The sequence below is a fragment of the Microcebus murinus genome, chromosome 18 (assembly GCF_040939455.1).
Source record: "Microcebus murinus isolate Inina chromosome 18, M.murinus_Inina_mat1.0, whole genome shotgun sequence".
Classification (NCBI taxonomy): Eukaryota; Metazoa; Chordata; class Mammalia; order Primates; family Cheirogaleidae; genus Microcebus; species Microcebus murinus.
The window spans coordinates 2,235,449-2,259,995 of record NC_134121.1 but is presented as its reverse complement, the minus strand read 5'-3'; the positions used below and the strand labels follow the sequence as shown (position 1 = coordinate 2,259,995).

The 24,547-nt window shown below is 51.0% G+C and overlaps 1 protein-coding gene across 9 annotated transcripts in view; it reads left to right on the top strand.

The window, feature by feature from the left end:
* Positions 1-24,547, top strand: part of MPRIP (myosin phosphatase Rho interacting protein) — a 137,299-nt gene that overhangs the window by 49,376 nt on the left and 63,376 nt on the right. The window contains exon 1 of one of the 9 annotated variants that reach the window (XM_075993994.1): positions 4,313-4,452. The exons of the other annotated variants lie outside the window; for them this stretch is intronic. The gene's annotated coding sequence lies outside the window, so the exon portion shown is untranslated. Of the gene's footprint in view, positions 1-4,312; positions 4,453-24,547 lie in introns of those variants that run through there. 9 annotated transcript variants of the gene reach the window in all.

Sequence of the window (24,547 nt, the reverse complement as noted above, 5' to 3'; positions counted from 1 at the left end):
CATGCCTGCCAGGTGACGTATGTGTGTTTGACACCTGAATTATAATAAATGTACTGTCTATAATTTGCTTCAACACCTTTTTGTGAGGAAGAGATACTTTTCATAACAGTTGAAATTCCAGATTCTTATGGTTGGTTGGAAACCCAAGGGTTAATGATGACTGCTGTTCCAAAAAGGTTGGAGGGAGACAGTTTATCTAATCTCTCTCTGGTGAATAAGGGCCTGTACTGATGGGGCCCAGTCACCTACTGGACACCAACAATAAGACCCTTGTCATCCGCCTGGGCAGATTCTACATCCGATACTCCGGCTGGCTTGGGAAATACCAGTGGGCAGATTTGGGGTTCAGCCCTGTCCTTACCCTAGGGCCACACAGCTCTGTTGTATTTCCTTCTTCTCACTCCATGTCTTCCCAAGGACTCTGCCTGGGGCCTCAGAAACTGTGAGGGAGGTTGGATTTGTTCCTTCGAATATTGCTGGCTTGCCATGTGCCTCAGAGGGGCTCAGAGTTGGGAAAATTAAAAAATATCAGAAAGAGTCTTTGCCTTTCAGGATCTCATAGTCTAGCTAAGAAAGTCAGGGGGTCTGCCATCACAGGGAGCATAAGTGCTCAGACAGACAAATAGACACACTGGCCCTGCCTGGCCTCTGGAGCCAGGCAGGTGAGTCCTGTGACTCCCCAGGGAAAAGACATTAGGAACAATCTGGAGCATGGAGGGGAGAGTGCTTCCAGGGGAGGGAAGACCCATGCAAAAGGCAGGATTGGCCAGAGCAGTGGGGATGAAGAAATAGTAATTCCCCCCAATGGCCAGAAGTCAAATAAGTTCATGGTGTGCATTTGGGGACAGAACAGCGTGCAGAAGATGCTTTAAATCCTTTCACTGGTGATAAAAATCAGTTCATATCATGCTTTATGTCTCACATGCTCCATGCTTATGTCCCTTCATGCTCCAGGTCCTCTTAGGGCCTGTAGTTGTATACTTATGTGAGACCTAAAAATAAGAATTTTTTAATAAACCTACCATTTTTAACAAGAAGAGTCTATCCAGAGGCCGGGTGCAGTGGCTCACGCCTGTAATCCTAGCACTCTGGGAGGCCGAGGCAGGCGGATTGCTCGAGGTCAGGAGTTCAAAACCAGCCTGAGCAAGAGCGAGACCCCGTCTCTACTAAAAATGGAAAGAAATTAATTGGCCAGCTAATATATATATAGAAAAAATGAGCCGGGCATGGTGGCGCGTGCCTGTAGTCCCAGCTACTCGGGAGGCTGAGGCAGAAGGATTGCTTGAGCCCAGAAATTTGAGGTTGCTGTGAGCTAGGCTGATGCTATGGCACTCACTCTAGCCTGGGCAACAAAGAGACTGTCTCAAAAAAAAAAAAAAAAAAAAGTCTATCCAGCGGTTCCCTTTCTAGTCCTTCAAAGCACAGTCTTCAGCAGCTACGCACTGTTCCATCATGTGGCTGTATTCGATCCCTTTACCGTATTCCTTACTCTTGGACATCCAAGTTGTTTTCAAATTTTCATTTTTCTTTTTTCAGTATAGTGCTACAGAGAACATTCTGGGAAGTAGAATTGCTTAGTTCGAGGGTGTGAGCATTTTTGAGGCAGTTGATGGTTATTACAAGGCTGTTCTCGAAAATTGCCCCACTCCCGTCGGCAGTAGGAGGCCTCAGGGATCCCTCATTTTTCCCCATTTTCCTTTTCTCCACATTCTACACCCAGATTTGAGTGCTGTTGTAGAGGCTGTCAAGAGATGCTTTTTGAGTGAGACACCCCACAGATGTTTGAGAGACCACATTTATGGTCTTTGAGAATTGAGGTAGCCTGACCCACTGGAAGCTTGGGGGTAACTGAAAGATCTTATTTTAGGTCCTGTTTCATTCTTCTGCTGTCACACCAGAGCCAGCAGCAAAGGAAGCCAGGGTGATGGGCTACCAGCTGCCTCCATCCCTCGGGGCCGCCCTGTGCTGCTTCTGAGAGTGGAGGAGGCTGAGTCTGGGTCCGGCCTAGTGCCCTGGTGCAGCTGTGAATGAGTGACAATCTGAAGGGGTAGAGCGGCCCACAGGGGCAGGGAGCCTGTGCTCAGCCTTGCTCTCTTTCCCCAGGACTTGCCCCTGCCGGGCTTCTTACTCTCCACCTCCCATTTGGCCTTTCAGGATTGGGACTGCAATCACTTCTGGCCCCAGAAGGTCTCTGCCAAATTCCCGTGTCTCTAAAAATATCTCTGAGCTTCTTCCTGCCCAGGCTCCTCCCCAGAGCCCGCTTCTGTCTCCACCCTTGACTGGGAAAAGGAATAGAATCTCTCTCTCAGTGCCCTTTCCAGGCTCAGGATGGAATCAGGAAGAAACACCGAGTCTCTGGACCCGAAAGGGAAAAGCTGCCTGTGTTGGGACTGGAGAGCTGGCACAGTTGGTGTCTGGTCCAGCTGATGCCGTCCTGCCAGGCTTGGGTCCAAGGCCGCATTCTGAGGATGGGAACGAAGGAGAGAGAGCAGGGGATGAGAGCAAGGACTTCTTTCTTCCCTGCATGTGTGGTGGCCGAGGCTGCCTGGGGCAAGCTCCTGTGGGAATGGAGCTGGCTGGCAGGGCTCCCAGGCCCCGGCTGCTGCGCCTGGTCAGCGTAGGCCAAAAGGAGTATGTGGGAAGCCTCCAACCTTGGAGCCTGCCTGAGGCCCCTGGAGTTTTCTCAGGCATTCCTGCACTGGGACGGAGCCTCAGCCCCTCCCACCTACCCCAGACACTGGATGCCTGCCTAATTAAGGCTTTATTTATCTCCACATTTTCCCAGCTCTGTATAAAGAGAGACAAGCAAGTGGGTGAGGCCTACAGATACTATAAAAGCACAGGGGGGAGTTGTAGGGGCGGGGGCCGAAGGGGGGCAGAACACTTAAGGATCCCTCCCATCCTCCTAGAGGGTCTGTGGGGGGGGAGGGGCACTAGGGCAAGAGCTGCCCCCAGCAGGCGACTCTGCAAAGGGTTTCTTTTCTTCCAATTCCCTGACTCAGAAACCCAAAAATAGCCATGTCAAAGGCACAAGCAATGCAAATAGTGGGGAGAGAAGAGCCAGCTGAAAGCTGTTTGCTTCTCCCTCCTCCTCCCTGGACACAGGCTCCTTGTCTCCAAGCTCTTGCCAAGTCATAAAAGGGCTTGGCCAGCCAGTCCTGCACCCTCGTGGGGCCAGCAGGTACTCCCAAGGGTAACTGAGTGGCACCTAAACGTACTCAACAGGCTGCCACATCCTTTTGTGAAAACAATGAGGAAACATGAACAGTCCTCCTTTCATTTACTTTTCTGGTGACTTTGAATTTTCCTACTCAGATTTCTTAAAGTGAAGTAAACCTGTAGGCAAAACATAGACAATAAAAATACATGAAGATTGGATTTGATCTTGAAGACAAGGGAGTGGTCATGTGCAGGAGAGCAAATGCCACAATTGTTTGCTGTTCCGAATGTTTTTTACGGTTATAAAATTAATGTATTTGCTGTACAAATTTTGTAAAAACAGGAAAGCACAAAGGTGAAAAGATAAACTGACTCTCTAGAATAATCCTCTGATGTGAATATTTTGGGGTTTAAAGGATGGCAGGCTTAGCACTCACTGCTAAGAGTTGGTTCACTTGGTTAGAGTTGATCCCAGAAGAAAAATGCTTCCAGGTATCTCTGCTCCACCTATCGACTTGTCACATGGGCCAGTTGGCAGAGGGCAGAGTGGTTGCTTGTCCCTGGGTGGTGGTCTCCTCCTAGGATGGTGCTGGGTGGGGGTGCCGACTCCCAGAGGCCCTGCAGTGGCTCTGGCTCTGCTCTGTCCCTGCACAGCAGCTGTCCCAGATGGGCAGAGGGTTGAATAGGTGGGTACGTGTGCAGGGTTAGCTTGGAAGCTTATAGCTTCCCATCCTGAAGGGATTCTGACTTGAGACCCAAGTTATCCAGACTGCCTTGCTGCCCTCTTGAATCCCCCAAGTCAGCCTGGGTTGGGGTAGAGGCCACAGCACACAAACGGTCTCTGGGGAACATAGCGTGGCTGACCAGTGAGTTCAGGGTAGGGAAACCAGGCTCACAGCTGATTTCTGGGCTTTCCCTCCTTTAGTCTGTGAGTGTGAACTCCAATTCCAATTCTGCCATCTGTTATCTGACCTTGAACACCTTTGTAATCTTGCTAAACCTAAATTCTCTTGTCTATAGAATGGGGAGAGTAATAACAGTTTTTTAGAATGACTGTGGACTTAAACTAGAACTCAGTGGAGCTCTGTTTCCTGTCTTCTCTGCACCCTCCTGCTTCATTTAGGAAATGCATCTGAAGAGTGAGGAAGGAAGCAAGGAAACCTGCTGTGTCCTGCCGTGCTTGAATGTCCCTCAGAGCAAAGGAGAGGCTCCTTCACCCTTAAGGCAGTCATTTCCAGGTTTCAGGCCCAGTGACACCTGCCAGCTGGTTAAGAAGCAGAGTGTAACATTTCGGTAATGTTATATCCAGCTTTAAAATATATAGTCCATGTCATTTAAAAGAAAATTTCAGAAACATTTTTATAATAGTATAGAAAACAGTGAAGACTCCACTTGTGCATATATTTTCCTATTTGGGGGAATTATTTCTTGAGGATAGAGTTCTAGAAATAGAATTTAAAAGGCCAAAGTCTGTGAATGCTGCTTTGGCTCCTGTTGCAGGTTTATAAACTGCTCCTAGCAGCTGAGGTCTGTGTTCCCCACACCATGTTTGGAGTGCCTGCCAGCTCGCTCCCCTCCACCCCCAGAAAGTCGGGCTTGGCCTGGAGGAGGATGGACTTACCCTTAATTCATGTCAGCCCTGGGGAGATGACAGCTGGAGAGGAGACGATGTCTAGCTGACTGTAGTCACCTGAGAGGTGTTTCTAGGCTTTTCTTCCCTGTTCTTCTGGGCTGTTCGTGCCTGAGGTGGCCCTGTGGTCAAGACCAGGCCGTGGTGACAGGAAGGTGTCTGTGTCATCAGCTCTGCTGAGCACGCCAGGCCCCTGCCTCTGTCTCATCCTCCAGAGCACCTGTGTTCTGTGGCTAGGCATCATGGGGGTCCAAAGGAGTGGATCCTTCTGCTGCCCCTGCCCAGCACTGGGCCACCTGGGCCTCCAGAGGGATGATGTGCAGTGTTGTCCGGCTTTGTCTCTTTGCCAGGTTGTTGGGATGGGGCTGGTGATGGGGAGGAGAAAGGGTGCGGTGCATGTGGAGGGTGTGAGCAGGCCCACGAGGGCAGGGCAGCCTTGGGCCAGGCACTTACTTGTATGTGCAGTGGTGACAGCCTTCTCCTTGGGGTCATGAGGAGTTGACAGCCATGTCTCATGTACTTTGCATGCACATCCTAATAGGCCAGGCCCAGGGCTGACACACGCACAGGTGCTCCTCACTCTGTGGTCCAGGTGGCATCTGCTGGCAGCACACTGACCCTCCCTGTCTTCTGCACTTCCAGCCCAGCTAGTGGGCACTTCTTCCCAGAACATCACAAGAGTTGTGGGGCCTGCTGGACAGCACGGGGAGGTGCGTGGCACCCCTCGTTGTGGGCTCCTGGTCTGGATAAGCAATTCCACGGATTCTTTTTCCCCAGCCACACCTGGTGCCCTTCTGGGAACCAGGCTCATTTATTTATCCCTTTTTAAACCACTTCTGTCTAGCATTTGCCCCATTAGTCGGTACTGGTGTGGGCCTTGTGCATGTTGGGCAGTGCGTGTCAGTGCTGCAGGTGTGATGTGCTTGGGCTGGAAGACCCATGTGTGCCAGCCTCCAGATACAACCAGTCTGTTGCCTTCACCTCTGAGGTCTGGTTTCCCTTGAAGCAGGGTGGTGTGGAGTGAATACTGGACAGAGAGTCAGAAGGCCTGGCCACTCCGGCAGCTGTGGGCTAAGTTGCTTCCACTGCCTGGCCTTGGCATCATCTTTAAGATGAGAGTGTTGGGTTACACGGACTTTGGTGAAAGTCTGGAGTAAGAGCATTGGCGAAGTGTGGTGATAAGGAGGCCAGGTTAGCTTCCCATACAGTTAGCTTCCCATACAGAGGGGCTTGGCCCTGGGTGGCCCTGTCCTTGGCCCTGGCCGCTGCTGGAGCTTGTGCCCCATCAACACTGCTAGGAGAAGCTCAGACCCCAGGGCCGGGTAACATCATGGTATCTGGTGGCCATAGCTGTTGGGGAGGGTGGCCTCTATTTTTAGTAAGCTGCCTCATTGGAGGCTCTGGGAGCTTAACCAGCCCAATTGTGCTTTGATTCTTTTGTCTGGCCTTCTCTTTTTACATGGAAGGAGTTGAAGTTCATGCCCTGACCAAAGCAAACCTGTTCTTGTGGGAGACAAAGGCTTTCCCTGTTAAAACCCTGCCCCTCCCAGCGCCCCTGCTCTGTCTCTTATGTAATTTCCAGTGGGCTGTCAGCATTGATGTCGGTTCCTTCCTGATACAATCTCTCCCTCTTATCTACTGTATCAGGACCTCGCAGGGGTGAGGAGCATATTGAAAAAGATGGAAGCATAGTTCTCTGCAGGAAAACAGATTGGTTTTAAGTGTGCTGTCCTTACATCCTGCCGCAGATAATAGCCCGTTGCACGCAGTTTCCCTCACTTCTGATGCCCTTGCTTTATTTTAAGCTGGAAGAACCAAATCTTCCAGTCACACTTCTTTGTTCCTTTTTAGCAACAGGACATCTAGGATGTGAGGCAGGGTGTTTCTCAGGAACGATTTTAGCTCTTCCCCAAAGGGAAGCAACTGTATGCCCTAACAGCTCTGCGAACGGTGTGCAGAAGATACCGACTGACAGCCTGAGTAAGGGTCTCTTTCTGTGACCGCCAGTGGAGTGCGGCCTCATGTTTCGGAGACAGTTGAGGTCATTTAGCGGTTTTTGGCCTCTGAAGTGGAGAAGTCCTGGGGCTGAAATTAACGAAACACTGGTAACTAGCTCTACAGGAGAGGTGGGTAGACCACTTGTAACTTGGGAGGACTTGCTCCAGGTACCACTGGGGGCGCCCCTGTCCCATTTGCTCTGGACAGGCCTGCTGCCTGGCCGAGGCCAGGGTCCCATCCCCGTTAGGCCTTTGCAGCTTCTGGCGGGCCTGCGCCACCAAGCTCTCACGTACTTTTGAAAGTTTCTGTGAGGCTGGGATTGAAATGCATTTGAAAGAGATGATGGTACACAGCAGCAGGTTGGGGACACTGTTTGCTGGCTTTACCGTGAGGTGGACACAGCACCTACCTGGGGTGCGCTGGCCGTGGTGGGCAAGGCCTGCCCCTTCTTCTGTCAGGGTGTTCTAGGGTATTGAAGAAGCAGAGACACCTTGGACCAGCAAACCCACTCTGGGACCTGGATGTCTTCACCCTTGGCCTGTTTGTTCTGAGGAGCATTTTCTGGCAAGTGATACTCTCTGGCCATCCTATTTGGTCCCTTGTTTTTATTTTTTGAGAGACAGGTTCACTATGTTGCCCAGGCTGGTCTTGAACTGCTGGGCTCAAGTGATCCTCCTGCCTTGGTCTTCCAAGTAGCTGGGACTATAGGGGCACACCACCACGCCCCTTGCTGCCTTGATTTTTGACCAGCTCTGACTAGCACTCTGTAGTAGACCCATGAGTTGAGTTCTTGAGGCTTTGCCTTTTCTGTCTGAAAGAAGGGACCCTGCTGTTTGTTAGCTTGTTTGTTCATTCAGGGATCTCTAAGCATCTGCTGTGTTTCTACTTTGGAATCAGGAACTTGAAGGGGGACTTTGCTTCTGGCCTCAGGGAGCTAGCTGGTGGCCCTGCTAGGAGTCAGATCCCCAGACACCTGTGGAGGGAAGTGCTCACAGCCTGATGCACAGGTGCCAAGTGGGGAGCACGGACGGAGCCACAGCTGCCTGGGGAGGAGGAAGTGAGTCAGACCAAAGAAGCCAGGGCTCCCTAGGGGCTGGGTATGAATCCGATCTGGAGGAGGTGAGGTCAGCAAGGTGTGGGGAGACCTAAAGTTCTCAGAAGAGGCAGGAGTTTCAGATCTGTGGAGCAAATGGACTGGCCTGGTGTGCAGGAACTGGTTTGGGGAAGGGGGAGATGGAAACTACTTTCTGCCCTACTGTCCCCATCCTGGATGTTCTGTGGATGCCTGGGGTGAGAGAGGGGGGTGTGTGATTGTTACTCCTTCCCTCCTCCATATCCCCCACACCCTGGATGCCTGGGTCATACTTTTTTACTGAGGAAGAAATTGGTCCAAGACCCCACCTGTGGGGTCTGGTTCTGCTGCAGCCTCTGCGACTGGTAACAAGGTTGGACAGATGGGTTGAGGCCAGAATGGGCCTCAAACATAACATGTTTTGACTTTCTCTTTGGCATGGGCTGCAAGATTTCTTATACATTCTGAACCATGGAGATATCAGAGAGGTGAGGAGGGCCAGTGTCCCTAGAACTCCGAGGAACATGACTGGCAGGCAGAGGTGGCATGGCCCAGCCATGTGGGCAGGGACTCCCATCACTGGGCCTGGCTCAGCCACCTGTTAATTGTGTGACTGCCTATTGGTCACAGTTTTATTGAGATGTAACTCACATATACAGTTCACCCATTTAAAGCGAACAGTTTGGTGGTTTTTAGTATTTTCACACAGTTCTGTAACCATCACCACGGTCAACTTGAGAACATTTTCACCACCCCAAAGAAAAGCCTTGAGCCCTTTGGTGATCATGCCGCATTTCCCCCCAACACCCCAAGCCCCAGATCACTTCCTGTGCTATGGGTTTGCCTGTTCTGGACGTTTCCTATAAATGGAATCATACAATAATATATGGCCCTTTTTGACTGGCTTGTTTCACTTAGCATCATGTTTTCAAGGTTCACCCCTGTTGTGGCATGTGTCAGAATTTCCTTCCTTTCAATGGCCTAATGATATTACATTATATGTTTAGATTACATTTGTTTATTTTATCTGCCAATGGACATCTAAGTTGCTTCTACCTTTGGGCCATTATGAATAATGCTGCTATGGACATTTGTGTCCAATTTTTTGTGTAGACGCATTTTCAGTTCTTTTGAATATGTACATATGTTTATTATTTTTAATTTTTGTAGAGACAGGGTCTCACAATGTTGTCCTGGCTGATCTTGAACTCCTGGCCTCAAGTGATCCTCCCACCTCAGCCTCCCAAAGTGCTGGGATTATAGGCGTGAGCCACTGTACCTTGCCTTCTCTTGAGTATTTATGTAGGAATGCAATTTCTGGGCCATATGGTAGCTATGTTTAGCCTTTTGAGGGGAACTGCCAAATGTTTTCCAAAGCGGCTGCACCACTTTATGTCCCTCTATCAATTTGGAGGGTTCTAGTTTCTCCACGTCTGTGCCAATTGGCCATCCCAGGGACTATGAGGTGTTAGCTCATCATGGTTTCAATCTGCATTTCCTTGAGGGCCAAGCAAATTTTTTAAACCTCTCTGAGCATGTTTCCTTATGAGTAAAACTAAGGAAACAATGAAGAATGTGAATCGTATTTGTTAGGTATTCACACGGCACTTGGTACGTGTTGGACATTGTTCTTAAGTGTTCTGTGAGCATTCTCATTTCATCCTCATGACAGTCTTTATGAAGTAGGTTCCGTCTTACCTCCTTTTTATAGGTGAAAAGCTGAGGCCCAGAGAGTCTGAGTAGTTTGCCCAGAGCCACACGTTTGCACAAGTCATCTAGCACAGTGCTGGCTTGTCTTGGTATGAGCAGGTGTTGCCTGGACTCAGAGGGTACAATAGGCCGGGCTGCGTGTCTGTAGAGTTGTGCTGTGCCAAGTCTTTGGCCATATGAGCTAGTTGATGGTGAATTGACACAGTGCATCATTCCTGTCCTGGTAGAGAATTATTTTGGCAGTTCCCTGCCAGCTAGGTGACCGTGTCTGTTGTCCTTCCTTCCTATTTATGTGGTCCAAGGCTGTATCAGCTCTGGGTGGGGATGCCATGAAAGCAGAACCATTTCTCCCTCCGTCCTTTGTGACTGTCACCTTTCTCCCCTTGCTGCTAGCAGAGTACTTGCCCTGCATCACAGAGACATGGAGACCCAACTGTTTTCTTTCTGCCACGTCTTCTCCATGCCTCCCCCACCCCCAGCCACCCATGAGGTCCTGGAGTGCTGCTGGCCAGCTTGCTGCAGGGAACTGTCCCCCCAATCCCACCTTTGGTCTTGCACCAAGATGAGGACTTGAGGCCCAGCGGTGTGGGCCACCAGCTCTGTTCCTTAAGCCCACGGCCTATGATTTCCCTGAGGCCCCAGTGGGTACTGGTTCAAGTTTTCTTTCTCGAGAAAAGCTTCCTTGGTTGGGGTTCTTTTGGTTTGGGGAGTGGTCAGTATGTGGTGAAGTTGAGGGGCCTTGGTGCTTCCAAGTGCATCTGTAGAGCTGGCCCCAGTTGTCCCTGTGTACGCTTTTGGTGTATTGTGTATTTCCTCTTGCATCATGGTTAGCCCTTTAGAGTTATATAAGCTGCACACAAAAGCCTACAAAATAGGCTTCTGTTGTTTATCCTCAAGTGAATACTAATCTCATTTGATGTCATCTGAGATGGGCATCGTTTCCTTCTGGTGTCAGGGAGCACTGCCTGCTGTCCCTCAGGGGGTTTCACCTGCCCAGTCACCTGCCCGGCAGGAGGATGCTGCCAGGCTGTCTTCATTGCAGGCTTTGGGTCAGCTCCCAGGTAGCCTTGGTGGCCATTTCTTGGCCAGCGGTTTCCTGGGAGTCCAGCATTGTTCATTGCTGTTGTGGTAGAGGTCACCTGTTTTCCTCTATCTGCACTCCTAGGTAGGCAGAGTCAGCCTTGAGACTGGGTGGGGACCCCCGACCCTGCAGTACTCCACTTGCTGAGGCCGGATTGTGCTGGCCCCCTGAGAACGGGGTAGAGGGACGCAGTTCTCATTCGCCTCAGCTTGGCGGCCACTCAGGCTGTCCAGACAAGAGCCCTGGCCTCTGCTCAGAGTCAGGCCGCTGAGGCAGAGGAGGAGCGGGCAGTCATGGGGCGTGGGGCGCTGCTGTCTCTGATCCTCTGCAATCCTGGAATGAGGAAATGCCTTCCAGTGAGGGACTGTTCCACTGGAAACAGTTCGACTCCACAGAAGGACATGGGAAGGGGTTTGATTTGGGTGCTACTTCCAGCTCAGCTGTTACCAGCCCCATGGTCCAGGCAGGGCCTTCCCTTCAGTACACCTCAGGGGTTTTATCTTTAAAATGGTCATTCCACTCTGTATGGGACATCTTCCACCCAAAAGGAGGCTTTTTCTAGAAACCTTGTATCATAGTAAACCGCACATACAGAAAAGTGCTCACGTCACAGTACAGGCCGACTGTGTGTACCTGCAACCAGCACCTGGACCAGGAAGTGCGGCATCTCCAGGGGGCTGGAAGCTTGCTTGTTTGGGGCAGGATGTCTGTGGAGTCTTGCAGTGAATGGTAGTGACCTCAGCGCTGTGTCCCTTCAGCCCCTGCAGAGGCCCAGCATGGTGGAGGTGCTTAATACCCCGTTGTCCATTGAGCGACTGAACGCGTGAAAGGAAACTGAATTCCCACACTCTTGGTCTTTTCCAGTGAGCCTGTGGTCATGTCTGGGTGTATTTGCTTCTTGGTCCTTTGTGATCAACTTATAGAAGCCTCTGCCTAGAGGACATGATGCTGGCAGTGGGAACCACCATGCCCGGTGCAAGCAGAGCCTGGGATCTCGAAAGAGCTGAGTTCTAGTTCTGAGAGAGTGTGCGGGGAATGCTTGGGAGGCCCATTCTGCTGGCCACTGGGCTGTGCATGGTGCTTTGGGACCTGGATGTCACCCACGACAGATGGCATCTGTGTGGGGTTTCCTCCTCTTTCCCGAACCTGGTCTTCCTGAGTACCTCAGCGGCTTTGACCAGTAAAAGGCTCTGGCCAGGCCTGTTGGACAGACTCGGGGGGAGAGCTGTCCAGTCTAGGCAAGCAGATCAGTCTCAGCGGGTGGGCTTTGATCAGGGATGAGGCGCATGGTGAACAAAGACCCCCACACATGCACATACATTGTCACTGACTGAGCCTTCACTGACCAGTGTGCACGTGTTTTGCGTGTTAAGGACAAGGTAGGAGTGGCAAGTAAAAAAGATGGGCCAGTCTTAACCTCATTGTTGATGCTGAGCCCCTGGAAGAATTGTTTGACTTTATGTGAGGTAGACTGGGAATTCCCAGTGGGAAAGGGGCAGACGAGAGTGTCTGAGAGGAGGACTTCCTTCTCAAACGCTCGCCTTGCCTTTGGAGGTACTGGCAGGGGATTGTAGCTCCTTTTTTTTAAATTTTTGAATTGTTTTTTTATTTCAGAGTTTTACAGGGACACACATATTTTGGTTACATAGTTTGCTTTTGTACAGTTTGAATCAAAGTTATAAGTGTGCCCTTTACCCAGTTAATGTCATTGTACCCATTAGGTGTGAATTTACCCATCCCCCCACTTGATTTCCCTTGAATTCTACTTCTATATGCACATGTGTTGGTCGATTAGTTCCAATTTAGTATTGCATACATGTGTTTGTTTTTCCATTCTTGCAATACTTTATTAAGAAGAATGGTCTCTAGTTCCATCCAGGTTGTTAACAAAAGATACTAGATCACCATTTTTTTTTTAATCGCTGAGTAGCGTCCATGGTATACCTATACCACATTATTAATCCACTCATGTATTAATGAGCACTTTGGTTATTTCCACATCTTTGTGATTGTAAATTGTGCTGCTATAAACATTCGAGTCCAAGTGACTTTTTAATAAAATGTCTTTTTTTCCTTTGGTTGGATGCCTAGTAGTGGGATTACTGGATCAAAGTCTACTTTTAGCTCTTTGAGATATCTCCAAACTACTTCCTATGGAGGTTGTACCAGTATGCAGTCCCACCAACAGCATATGAGTGTACCTTTCTCTCTGCATCCATGCCAGCATCTGTTGTTTTGGGACTTTTTGATAAAAGCCATTCTCATTGGAGTTAGGGGATATCTCCTTGTGGTTTTGATTTGCATTTCCTTGATGATTAGGGATGTTGAGCATTTTTTCATGTGTTTGTTGGCCATTAGTCTATCTTCTTTTAAAAAGTTTCTGTCGTGAAACTCTAAGAATTCTAGAAGAGAATGTTCAGAAATCTCTTATAGATATTGGCCTAGGCAAAGAATTGATGAAGACCCCAAAAGCAATCATAGCAATAAGAAAAATGAATAAATGGGAATTAAAAAGCTTCTGCACAGCCAAGGACACACTCAGTAGAACAGACAGACAACCTACAGAATGGGAGAAACTATATGCATCTGATAAAGGGCTGATAACCAGAATCTACAAAGAACTCAAGCAAATCAGCAAGGGATTGAAGTTCTTAACAATCCTTTTATTGAATAGGATTGTCTGTGAAAGCAGAAAAAAAGCTGGAGAGGGACTTGATGTCTGACTCTCTTGAGGGGAGGTTTTATCTTTAATACATTTGGTTAATTCTTAGCTCTTGCCCTTTGGAAACATAGCCTGGAGGGTTGTCAGGGTTTGATGGGCCCTAGGCCCACTGTCATGAAAGAAAGAGGGTTGGTGTTTGAGGTTTTCCCCATGACTTGAGGTCTGAAAGTAATAGGGCACTTCTTCCAGGGTTCTGAACTTAGAGCCAGGAGGTCCAGATCTTCTCAGTGGCAAACCCCAAGTCTTTAGGAAGGAGCCTCAGAGCCTGGGCAGGGTGGGGACTTGGGAGCTGGTGCCAAGTTTGGCTAGGTGTGAGGAGTAGGATGCAGGCTGAGGCTGGGCACTGTTCAGGTTGCTCCAGCATCTGACATTTGGGCACAAGGCCTGTCCTTAGCGGGTTTGGGGCTCTCAGTCCCAAGCCAGTTTCCTTCTCCGAGAGCTCAGGAGGTCTAGAGTTGACTGTACATCCTGAGTCTGGTGCCGTTGGTACAGGGAGACACCTGGGTCATGCCTACACAGCAGGCTTCCTCTGCAGCCCAGTGTCTCCAGGGCAATGGACAGGGCTAGAGGGCTGTGGCCTGGCCTATATACAGGTGAACTTGGTGGGCATGCCTCAGACTGTCCTCCAGTGGGTCCCCTGCTAGAGTCCTTACACTCCTTTGTCCCCTTTATATCTGAAATCCGATTGACCAGGGAAACCCAGTGATTCCTGGTATGTTTTGAGCTGTCTTGCGCTTCTCTCTCTCTAGCTGGTTTGGAATCTTGGAAAAACATTGAGAGTTTCTTCCCAACAGGTGATTTGAAGTCCTTTGGGCCTCAAGCTTGCATGGGCTCTGCTGAGCCTGCCTGCTGCCCCCGAGTCTGTAAGTGGTTGGCAGGAAGGTGCATGTGTGAGAGCGCTCAGTGTGTGCCTGTATTGCAGCGAGTGCCTGCAGACACTCTGCTCTAGCATGATGTTTGCTCCAAGAGGAGCCAAAGGGGCCAATCCTGTGGCTCAAGTCCAGGGCTGAAGAGGCCCCTGCTTTCCAGGGCTTTGTCCCCTTTTGTTGCACAGAAGTACAGCCCTGGCCACATCTTCCCCCAACATGCCTCTGCAAGGGTTGTTTCCCTTATAGATGGAGCTGCCACCTCTCCCTGTGTCCCAGGTCCTCAGTGCCATGCCTGCTGGGGAAGGATGGCCCTCTCTCCGCCTAGTTGAGGCCGCCCCAGAGTTTCATTTGCTTTTATTGTGACTGGCAGGGCCTTTCTGAGTGCTGCCCCAAGCACCCTGTGAAGTCACAGTTCCATGCATTCAGCCCTCACTGCCACCAGGCTCTTCCCAGCTGTGTCTTGTCTCCATGCTCCTCTGTCTTTGCTTTCATAGGGCACTCTTGGGTGTAGACAAAAGTTGCTAGTGACTTATTACAGCTGGATGACCAGCCTGGGACAGAGCCTCTGGCATCAAGTAGAGATCAAGGTCTCCTTTTGATGCAGTAATTCCCAACCTCGGTGGACGTTAGAAGTACTAAAGAAGCTTTAAAAAAATTCCCATGCCCTACCCTGACCCCAGAGAATTTAAATCAATTTCTGAGCATGGAACCTCTGTTTTAAAAATCTCCCCAGGTGATTACATTATTCTGCAAAAGCTGAGAGCCATTGTTTTAAGCTCTAGAACCTTCCAGTTTGATCCAGCTCCTCTCTTCTGGCCTCTAGGGAGGCTCTGGTCCCCCAGACCCTGTGCTTGGGGTGAGCAGGGAGGCGCTGAAGGCTGGGTGGATGTGCTGGACCTCACAGCTGTGTGATTTCCAGTCTCACTGTGGCAAACAGCAGCTTCTTTTCTCCAGATCTCCCTGGCAGGCTTCTGGGGGGAAAAGCAGTTATGCTACGTGGAGTGGCAACACTCTCTCCCTTAGAGGCTAAGGTAGGTGGGGGCCAGGCACGCCAGGACTCGGGAGTCTGGAGTCTCTGTTCGAGGCCCAGGCTGTGCCGAGCCAGCAGCGGTAGCACTGTGCTTGGCTCCTCTCCAGAGCAGCACCCCACACCTGTCCTCGTGCTCAGACAGGCCAGAAGGGCACCCCAGGCCAGGAAGGGTCCTGAGCCCGCTCCTCTCTCTTTCCCTTCTCTGTGTCCTCTCCTTACTCTCCACTTCTCTCCCCTCCCTCCTCTCCAGACATGCCTTGGAGAGGTGTCAAAACTCATGCCAAAGAACTGAAATATTCAACCAGTATCTGTACCGCCCACCGCTGAGTTCTCAGGTAGCTAGGGCACTTATGGCAGAGATTCAAGGCAGTGGTTAAAAGGGATTGTACCTTTGGCCCTTAGTGGGGTCTGCAAACTCAGAGGCACGCGGACCTGTATAGCACCGTGTGCAAGGTGAGATCGTTCCCTCATGGGGTGCTAGCCGATGCTTCTGAGGCCGGCACGCACGTGTGCTGGGATTGAGCAGTTAAGTGAGTGGATGGTGCGTGGTGGGAGCCACGGCTAGAGTGTGGGGCACAGGTGGGCAGGGGGAGAAGGGTGATATTAGGGTGTTTAGCTTGGTATAGACATTAGAGATACATAAGAATAGAGAGAGAAATGTTTATAGATATTAATATGTGATGCATCCAGGTTATTTGCACTTATATGTCCTTGTTCTGTCAGCTGAGAGGGCCTAGAAGCCCTGACACCTGAAGAGCAGTGACTGCTTAACCAGATCTTGGTTTTTAATGCCACTCTCCAGTAAGAGGAACTGGAGCTCCTCGGGGAAAAGAGCTGATTCTAGGGCCGGGCAGGAAATATACTAGATGAGCCTGGAGTACCTTGGAGGGCCAGAAAGTAAAGAAGTGCTTTGAGAGACTACACAGGTGTAGATGTGGGTGGGGGAGTGTCAAAGGGACACAGGAATCAGCTGAAAAAGTTCCCAGTGGGACAGTTTGAGCAGCAGAATAAATAACAACATAGTCTTGGATTCTGCTGTAGTTTGGATGTTCAGCCCCTCCAAACCTCATGTTGAAATTTGATCTCCAGTGTTGGAGGTGGGGCTGGTGGGAGGTGTTTGGGTCCTGGGGGTGGGTTCCTCAACAATAGATGAATGCCCTCTGTGAGGGAAGTGAGTAAGTTCTTGCTCTTAGTGCCCCCCCCCCCCCTGGACTGGTTGTTAAAAAGAGACGGACACTTCCCTCCCCTCTCTCTCTTGCTTCTTCTTTCACCATTTAATCTCTACAAGTGCTGGCCCCTGTTAGCCTTCTGCCATGAGTGGGAGCTGCCTGGGGGCCTTGCCAGATGCAGATGTCCAATCTTGAGTTTACCAGCCATCCAGAATCATAAACCAAATGAACCTTTTTTCTTTATAAATTACCCAGCCTCAGATATTCCTTTTTAGCAATATAATATGGACTAAGGTTATAATTCAGAGCATGAAACATCTATGAATTTATACTGATACAAGGAAATGATTAAGTAAAGAAATAAATGAGAGAAAAGAGATAAAATGTCCTGTGCAGAAAAATTCCAGATAATGTATGCAGATTCTTCCTTCCTAAGGAGAGAGGCAGCATAACTCCCTGTCCTCACATGTGGCCTACACAGAGTGACCTCCTGCCTCCCGAGACGTAGGGAAGGGGCCCAGCTAGGTGCTCAAGGGCAACAGCAACAGTGATAGCGTGGGACCTTTCAGCGATGGGACAAGAAGGCATGTCACCTTCTGTGGCTTTCCTCCCTAAAACACATACCTGTGGTCTAGCTCTGGGAAAAACACAAAGCCAAACTGAGGGACTTTCTGCAAAATGCCTGACCAGCACTCCTCAAAGCTGCTAAGGTCACCAAAACAATTGTGTGAGAAAGTGTCACAGCCAGAGGTCGCCTGGGACAGGACACCAAATGTAAAGGTGTTCTGGCGTGGACCGGCCTCACTCAGCAGCAATGCGCAGGGCCGCCGGGTCGTTGCCATGTGCACTATGCTGGGCAGGCGTGTGTGGGAGCTCCTCATGTCCTCTGCACAGCTTTTCCCTAATCCTCAATCCTTACCGAAATTAGAAGTTTATTTAAAAAGTGAAGAAAGAAGTACCGCAGAGACTCAGGGAAAGAGGAAGTGGCTTTATGCCAGGGCTGCTGGGAGGACCAGGAAACCAGATGCTGATGGACTTGCCCTTGGGGGCCGAGGAAGGTCTGGGCAGGCATCCTGAGGCAGGACAGGGGCTGGATCATGTAGGAAAGCTCCGAAGTGGGGGTTGAGCCATGAAGGGAGCATCACTGGGGGCTTTCCCGCCATGTCCCCACAGCCTGGGCACCTGCAACATGGCTTATGCCTCCTGGGACCTCTGTTTTCTGCCTCTGCTGAAGAGGGAGTCCTAGTGATGGGTGGCACCTGAGAGGTTGGCACTGGGGAATAACTACAGGCAGAAGCCAGCACCCCTCTCAGGATCATGTGTTCTTTACTTCTGGACTCACTCAGGCCCAGATAGGGGAATTGAGAACTACCTTGGCTGTCGCCCACACTTTGAGGGCAGCGGTGCTGCAGGCAGCCTTCTTGCCTTCCCGAGTGTGAAGTCTGGTCCCACTGTACCCCAGGCTCCCTCCAGCAGGGTCACCTCGCCCGCCCAACACCTACTGGGCCATCCCTGACCCTCCCTGTCCCTGGAGGTCTTGCCCACAGTCATTTCTTACTGTGGCGCTTCACGCGATACACCGTCCATCTTGTTGTTTTTTGCCTGATAACACTGGCAGGCTGGCTTCAGGAGCTTGCTTTTGTCAGTGCGGTTCATCTCTGTGCCCCCAATACCTCAACCAGTGCCCTGCATACAAGTACTTGGTGAATGCTCGCTAGCTGAGCCCATGCCAATGGTAGCCAATTCAGCGATGGCATGCTGCTTTGCTATGGTTTCCCTGTGTACAGTGGTGATGACGCTCCCTCACGTCTGTGGGGACAGACATCCACCTATCAAAGGCCCTCGGTAAGTGCACATCCTTCTCTCAAGCCGAATTTCACGTCTCCACTGTCCTGCTCTTTGGGCCTAGCTCTAACCCTGGAGAGCCACCTTTAGGATATTTGAATTCTCCAAGCTTGGCTTCCTTGCTCCTGCCTCCTACATACTTTTATTTCAGCTCCTGTCTCACCACGGCACTGTTGTCACCCTCTCTTCCCCTCTGCACTGGGCGCAGTCCAAGGTGGATGCCATGTCTCCTCATCACTGTGGCCCCAGGCCTGGTGTCCAGTGGATGCTGTGGGGTTGATGGTTTGGGGAAGTGGCCCTGTCCTGTATCCCCCGCCACGCCTCATACCCTGGAGGTTAAACAGCTCCAGCTCCTGTAGTCTGTCCCTGTGGGCCTCACCTGGGTCCCCACACCTCCACTGCCCATTGCTCCTGTGAGCCAAGTATGGTTTATTCCTGGTTTCCTCCTCTGGCCCCTTTGTGGGGGGCCCAATTCTGCTGGAGCACATCAGCCTCCTGAGCATGGGGCTAGGGACAGAGGGGGAGGGAGGATGAAGAGGCTCCCAGGCCATGCATAAGCGGCCAGTGCCCTGCCCTGTCCCTGCCCAGAGGCATGCAGGCCTCATGAGAGGCTGGGCATGAAGACTTTCTGTGCCCAGCTCACATATCCTTCCTCCCCAGCCATAGGAAGCCACCTGGGGCCCCAGGCCTTGAGGGTACCGAAGTCAGCTCTTCCCTAAGGCTGCTGACCTTGGGGCTCTGCTTCCTCACCGGCTGAGTCCCTCTGTCTCCAGCCCTTGAGGCTCTGACCTGACATCTCTCTCTCTCTCTGAAGAAGCAGCTCTCTGAGAAGTTGAGAAGTGATATAAGGGCTGTGGACACCAGCACACTGCTCCATGCACCTCACACCTGAAAAGAAAGCTGAATCCAAGTCCTCCCCCTCATCTCATCCGCCTCAGCCTCCTGTGTTGCCCAGGCTCTGCACCCTGCCCCTAGGCATTTCCGCCTCCTGCCTCCAGCCCATGTCCTCAGCCCTGGGCTGTCTCTGGGAGGCCCTCCCAGTACCTCCTCCACTTGAGGATGCCCCAGGGTTGTTGCTGGTCCTGTTTTGTGCCCTGGCAGACGGCTGCTGGCCTGTCTTCGGTCTCTGCCTCCACTGCACGGTGTTCCTTCTTGCCTTCTTTGTCTGCGTCCCAACAATGATGGCATTAGCACTAAAGGGCCTATTTTCTATGCAGAAATGTCAAAGAAAGGTAGCTGGGGTGTAGGCCGGGTATTGAATTAAAATAAAAGAAATTTGGTGGCTCCTGTTCTCACCTGAGCTGTTCAGGCTGGAATTCTAGGAGTCGTCCTGGCTGATCTCCCCCACACCCAGAGTCACCTCAAGTCCCTTTGGCTCTTATCTTCAAAATGTGTTCCCTTCCAGTTTTCCCATGTGCCATTAGCATGCTGTCCTGGCTGCCATTTCTTTGCCAGGGTTCCCTCAGGGCCCCTGCCTCACTTGGTGCCACTTCCTCTCCTGGCTCCCCTCCACTGCCGTGGTCCTACCCCAGCATCCTCAGACCAGACCTCAGACCCTGCCTGGTGACCTCGGCCTCCCTTTCCCTCCACTCAGCCTCTGCTTGGACCTCTGGCCAAGCCCGGCTCCTGAACCTACTCCCTTACATCCCTAGCACTTCATCCACCTGAACCCATGGAGTGGTTTCTCTTCTTTTTAATTTCCCACCATCCCTCAAGACTGGCATGAGCTTTTCCAAGGGCAGGCCCTCGTCCATCATCCTCTTCTCTGTGTCCCTGGCATCAGCTGAGAGTGGTGCCCGGCGCCAGGTGGGTGCTCAGTAAACCTCTGTTGGTTGACACAAGCCCTGGAGGAATGACTCAGTCTCCACCTGAATGCTTGTGCAGCGAGTTTAAGGTGCTTATAGGGTCTTTCAGGCTGGGCCTCACAGACCGCTTTTCTCCTCTTGTCGGCAGATGTGACTATAAAAGTGAAGTGGGAGCAGAGTCAGAGCAGAGATTGAGGTGGGTGCCAGGTGGGTGATAACTTACTTCCTCCAGAGGCTGTCAAGGCCGGCTCCCGAAGACCGCGAGACTCAGTAGGGTAGAGGGACATTTGTGCAGGCTGGTGGAAGAGCCAAGGGCAGAAGGGGTGTGACTTCGGTGCCCTCGAGGCCTGGGGCCACCAGGTGGCTTCCTATGGCTGGGGAGGAAGGATATGGTGAGTTGGGCACAGAAAGTCTTCATGTGGATGTGGGTGCTGGGTAGAAACAAGGAAAGGCAGAGCGGTAAGGGTTAGTGGTTCAGCTGATGGGAAGGAGATTGGTTTCTTTCAGGGGCTAGAGCTAAGGAAGTGAGCTTCCAGGCCTGGGGTGAACCAGGCCAGAGTGCCGGATTATGCCATTCCTAGCTGAGTCAGACTTGTGCCTCTGTCGATGCCCATCTGTGTGTGGCTTGTACTGTGATGACATGCTACTGGGCCAAGGGTTCCATGTCATGGAGGTCTGGCTGTAGGGTGGGGTCCTGATACTCCAAGGGAGAGGCGAGGAGCAGAGGCCCAAGGGCCGAGCTCTGGGGAAGCTGCTGCTTCTGCCTTGGAGCTGAGGGCCAGGAATGGGGAGGGGTGGCAGGCTGGGGTGGGAGGGTCAGGCCTGGCCTGCTGTGGCCTCTGTTCTGTGCACAGAGGCTGCTGGTGGGGGTGGGGACGGGGGCTGCTCCCAGTTGCTGCTGGGATTAGCAGATCCTCTACATCTTGGAGGCGCTTTCTGCTCATCCATAGATGCCCCAGATGCCTCAGAAAGCCCACACTGTCTCTAGATGGGCCCAGAGCCAAATCTTAAAAGGAGGACATTCTAGGGATGGGAGCAACGGCTCTGTCTCTACAGTGACATCTGTTGTCAGACCCAGTAGATGAAAATTTGGGGCCTCTAGGGTTTTGGTTGTAGCTGTATGGTCCTTGCCTCTTCCTATGGTGGAGGTGGCATGCAGTGGTGGGTTAGGAGTTAGGGAACCTGGGCCTCAGTTTCCGCGTGTGGACCTCAGGTAGGTGTAAAGTGCCTCCAGACTTGGGCTGGCAGCAGCAGGAGGCCAGCTCACCTTCCCATGGGAGCCTGATGGAGCCTCACAGGCCTCTTGAAAAACCAAACTCATGGTTTTTTCCTGCTACCTGTGCAGTATCTTGAAGTGTACAAGTTGTTGTCTTTTAGGACATTCACATGGATGTATGACCGTCATCATAATCTAATTTTAGAACATTTTCATTACTCCCCAAAGAAGCTCTGTACCTCTTAGCTGTCACCCCCAACCCTCCCCTCCTCCCCTCCCCCTCGCTGCCACTCATCTGCTTTCTATCTCTTTCAATTGACCTGTCCTGGGCATTTCATGTAGATGCAGTTGTGCGGCGTCACTCACCACATCTTGCTTTTCAGTCTTACCATCTGCTATAACAGTTGCAGAGTCCTGGGAGTCTTGGCTCAAGGCTGGGAGGTGGCCGCCCACCTGGACCATGGCCTCTGGGGGCCCAGGAACTGATTGTTGGAAAGCCTTGGACCCCTGGAGGTGGTGCATCTGCTCAGAGGCTTGCATCTCCTCCCAGATAGCTTCTCCATCTCATGCCCGAGCCTGTTACCATGTCTGGTCTTGACACATGTATCATCCTGTTAGCTCTTGACAAACATGGCATTTTGGTAATATTGATAGTTCCTGTTTTATAAATAAAGCATGTTTATTACATATATCAATAAATTAAATATTTGTATTACAAATAAATCTGTGATATAAATCTAGAGGGATTGGTTTGTTCCATCATTCAAAAATATTTACTAAAGCTCATTTTGGGAGGTACTGACCTAGTTGTGTAGAGTCAGTACAATTAATTTTATCAAACGCCTTGCAGCCTAGTGTGTAGAGCAGGTGGGCAGACCTGTCTATGTGCTAGAAACTCTGCTTAGGGCCCCTGCTTCAGGGCGACCACCCAGGAAGTGAGGGATGCCAGGCAGGCATCTCTGGCAGGGGTGGCAATGAAGGGTGCTGGTGTGCTCAGTGCATGGCTGCAGGTCCCCCAGGCCAGTGAGCAGGGCCAGGAGGTAAGGTGGGGGCAGTTGTTGCAGGGTGCAGTTTGGGCTGGAGGCTGTTGGAGCAGTTGAGGCAGGAGGATGGCCTGGCTGGATGTGAGCTCATGAATGGTGGTTTGGGAGCTGTTCCTGTTGATCCATTCCAAGGCACCAAGTGCCTGGAGAGTAGAGCCCAGGGATTCCTCATTGTGGCCCAGCTGTTCCAATCTGGCCTCGTCCTGCCAGACCTCTCACAGAACTCCCCACAGAATCCCAGGCTTGAGATTCATCCCCGTTTGGATCTATGGGCAGTAGGAAAGAGGGGCTGCAAGAACTCAGAGCTGGGCCTGCGAGCACCTAGAGCTGGTGGAGAGAGGCCGTGGCTACAGTGCAGGTGCAGTGCTTGGGTCACGTGCTGTCGGCCTGGGGCTCCAAGAGGGGCAGATCCTCTCTCTCCCGTGGAGAGCGGCCTGAGAAACTGGACCCTGGTGTTCTCCAGGCCACAAGGTGAGGACCAAGTGAGGTACACGGAATCTGTGTGAGTCGCCCAGCTGCCTTTAGATAAAACTCTCTGTTCAGCTGTTGTCTTCAAGAGCCCCTGTTGGCCATCTTGGCACAAGCCTCTGGCCACAGAGTCTGTGCCTGGAGCTCTTCAGTTGGGCAGGGCCCTGCCTCTCTGCTCGGGGGAGGGGGACTGAAAGTACCTGGCGCTTCCCTCCCTTTCCCCTGTGGCAAGCATTCTAGAAGGGAAGAGTTTCAAAGACCTTGTTTTCTGACCGTTGTTCCTTGCTCAGGTTGGCAGCCTGGGGTGTGCATGGAAGAACAGGAGGGGACATGGGTGTGCCCGCCTGAGCTTGAGCCATGGCTCTCACTTCACATGACCAACATCATGTCTAGTCTTGTGACAGCTCTGCAAAGTGAGTTTTTTTTACCATGGTAAAACGCACACAATATGAAATTCACTATTTTAACCACTTTAAAGTGTACAGTTCAGTGGCATTTAGTATATTATTCATAATGTTCAACATCACCACTGTCTAGTTGCAAAACTTTCATCACCCCAAATGGAAGTCCCACATACATGAAGCCACTGCTCACTCCTGTCTCCCCACGGCCGCTGGCAGCCACTGGTCTGCTTTCTGTCCCTGTGGATTTGCCTCTTCAGGCTGTTTCACCGAAGTGGAATCATACGGTATTTGTCCTTTTGTGACTGGCTTTGTTCATTGGCATCATGTTGTCAAGGTTCACTCATTCTTTTGATGACTGAATAATATTCCATTATAGGGACACACCACATCTTATTTATCTGTTTATCCACTGATGGGCATTTGTGTCGTTTCCGCCTTTGGCTATTATGAATAATGCGGCTACCAACATTTGTGTGTGAGTTTTTGTTCAAACACCTGTTTTTAGTTCTTTTGGATATATACCTAGGAGTAGAATTGCTTCATTTTGGTAACTGACTTTTTGAGGAACCGCCAAACTTTTCCACAATAGCTACGCCATCTTACAATCAATCAAAATTAGGCATATTATGGTTGGGAGCGGTGGCTCACACCTGTAATCCTAGCACTCTGGGAGGTCGAGGTGGGAGGATAGCTCAAGGTCAGGAGTTCAAGACCAGCTTCAGCAAAGAGTGAGACCCCGTCTCTACTAAAAATAGAAATTAGCTGGACAACTAAAAAAAAATTATATATATATATATATAAATAAAAGCTGGGCATGGTGGCACATGCCTGTAGTCCCAGCCACTCCAGAGGCTGAGGCAGGAGGATCGCTTAAGCCCAGGAGTTTGAGGTTGCTGTAAGCTAGGCTACCGCCACGGCATGCTAGCCCGGGCAACAGAGTGAAACTCTGTCTCTACCCCCCTAAAAAAAAATTAGGCATATTTTTACCACCATTTTACATTTGTGGAAACTGAGCCTTTAATTTGCCACTCGTCTAAGATCACAGAGATGGCGAGTGGGCGGCTGGAATTTGGCTCTGAGAGTAGGTTCTCCTGGACTAGAGGGTTCTGAAAATGGGAAGCTCAGAGTATACCTTACTTAGATCTGGGAACCACTGAGCTACCAACACCCTGTGGCCTGGGCCATGGTTGAAAGCCACACGTGGTCAGGTGTGACGTGGAAACAGACCTGGTACCTGAGGATAAGCACTGGGACAAGGGCTCAGCTCTGTGCAGCAGGGCAGGCTTCAGTGTAGATGATGGTTGTGAAACTTGCCTGTGAACCACG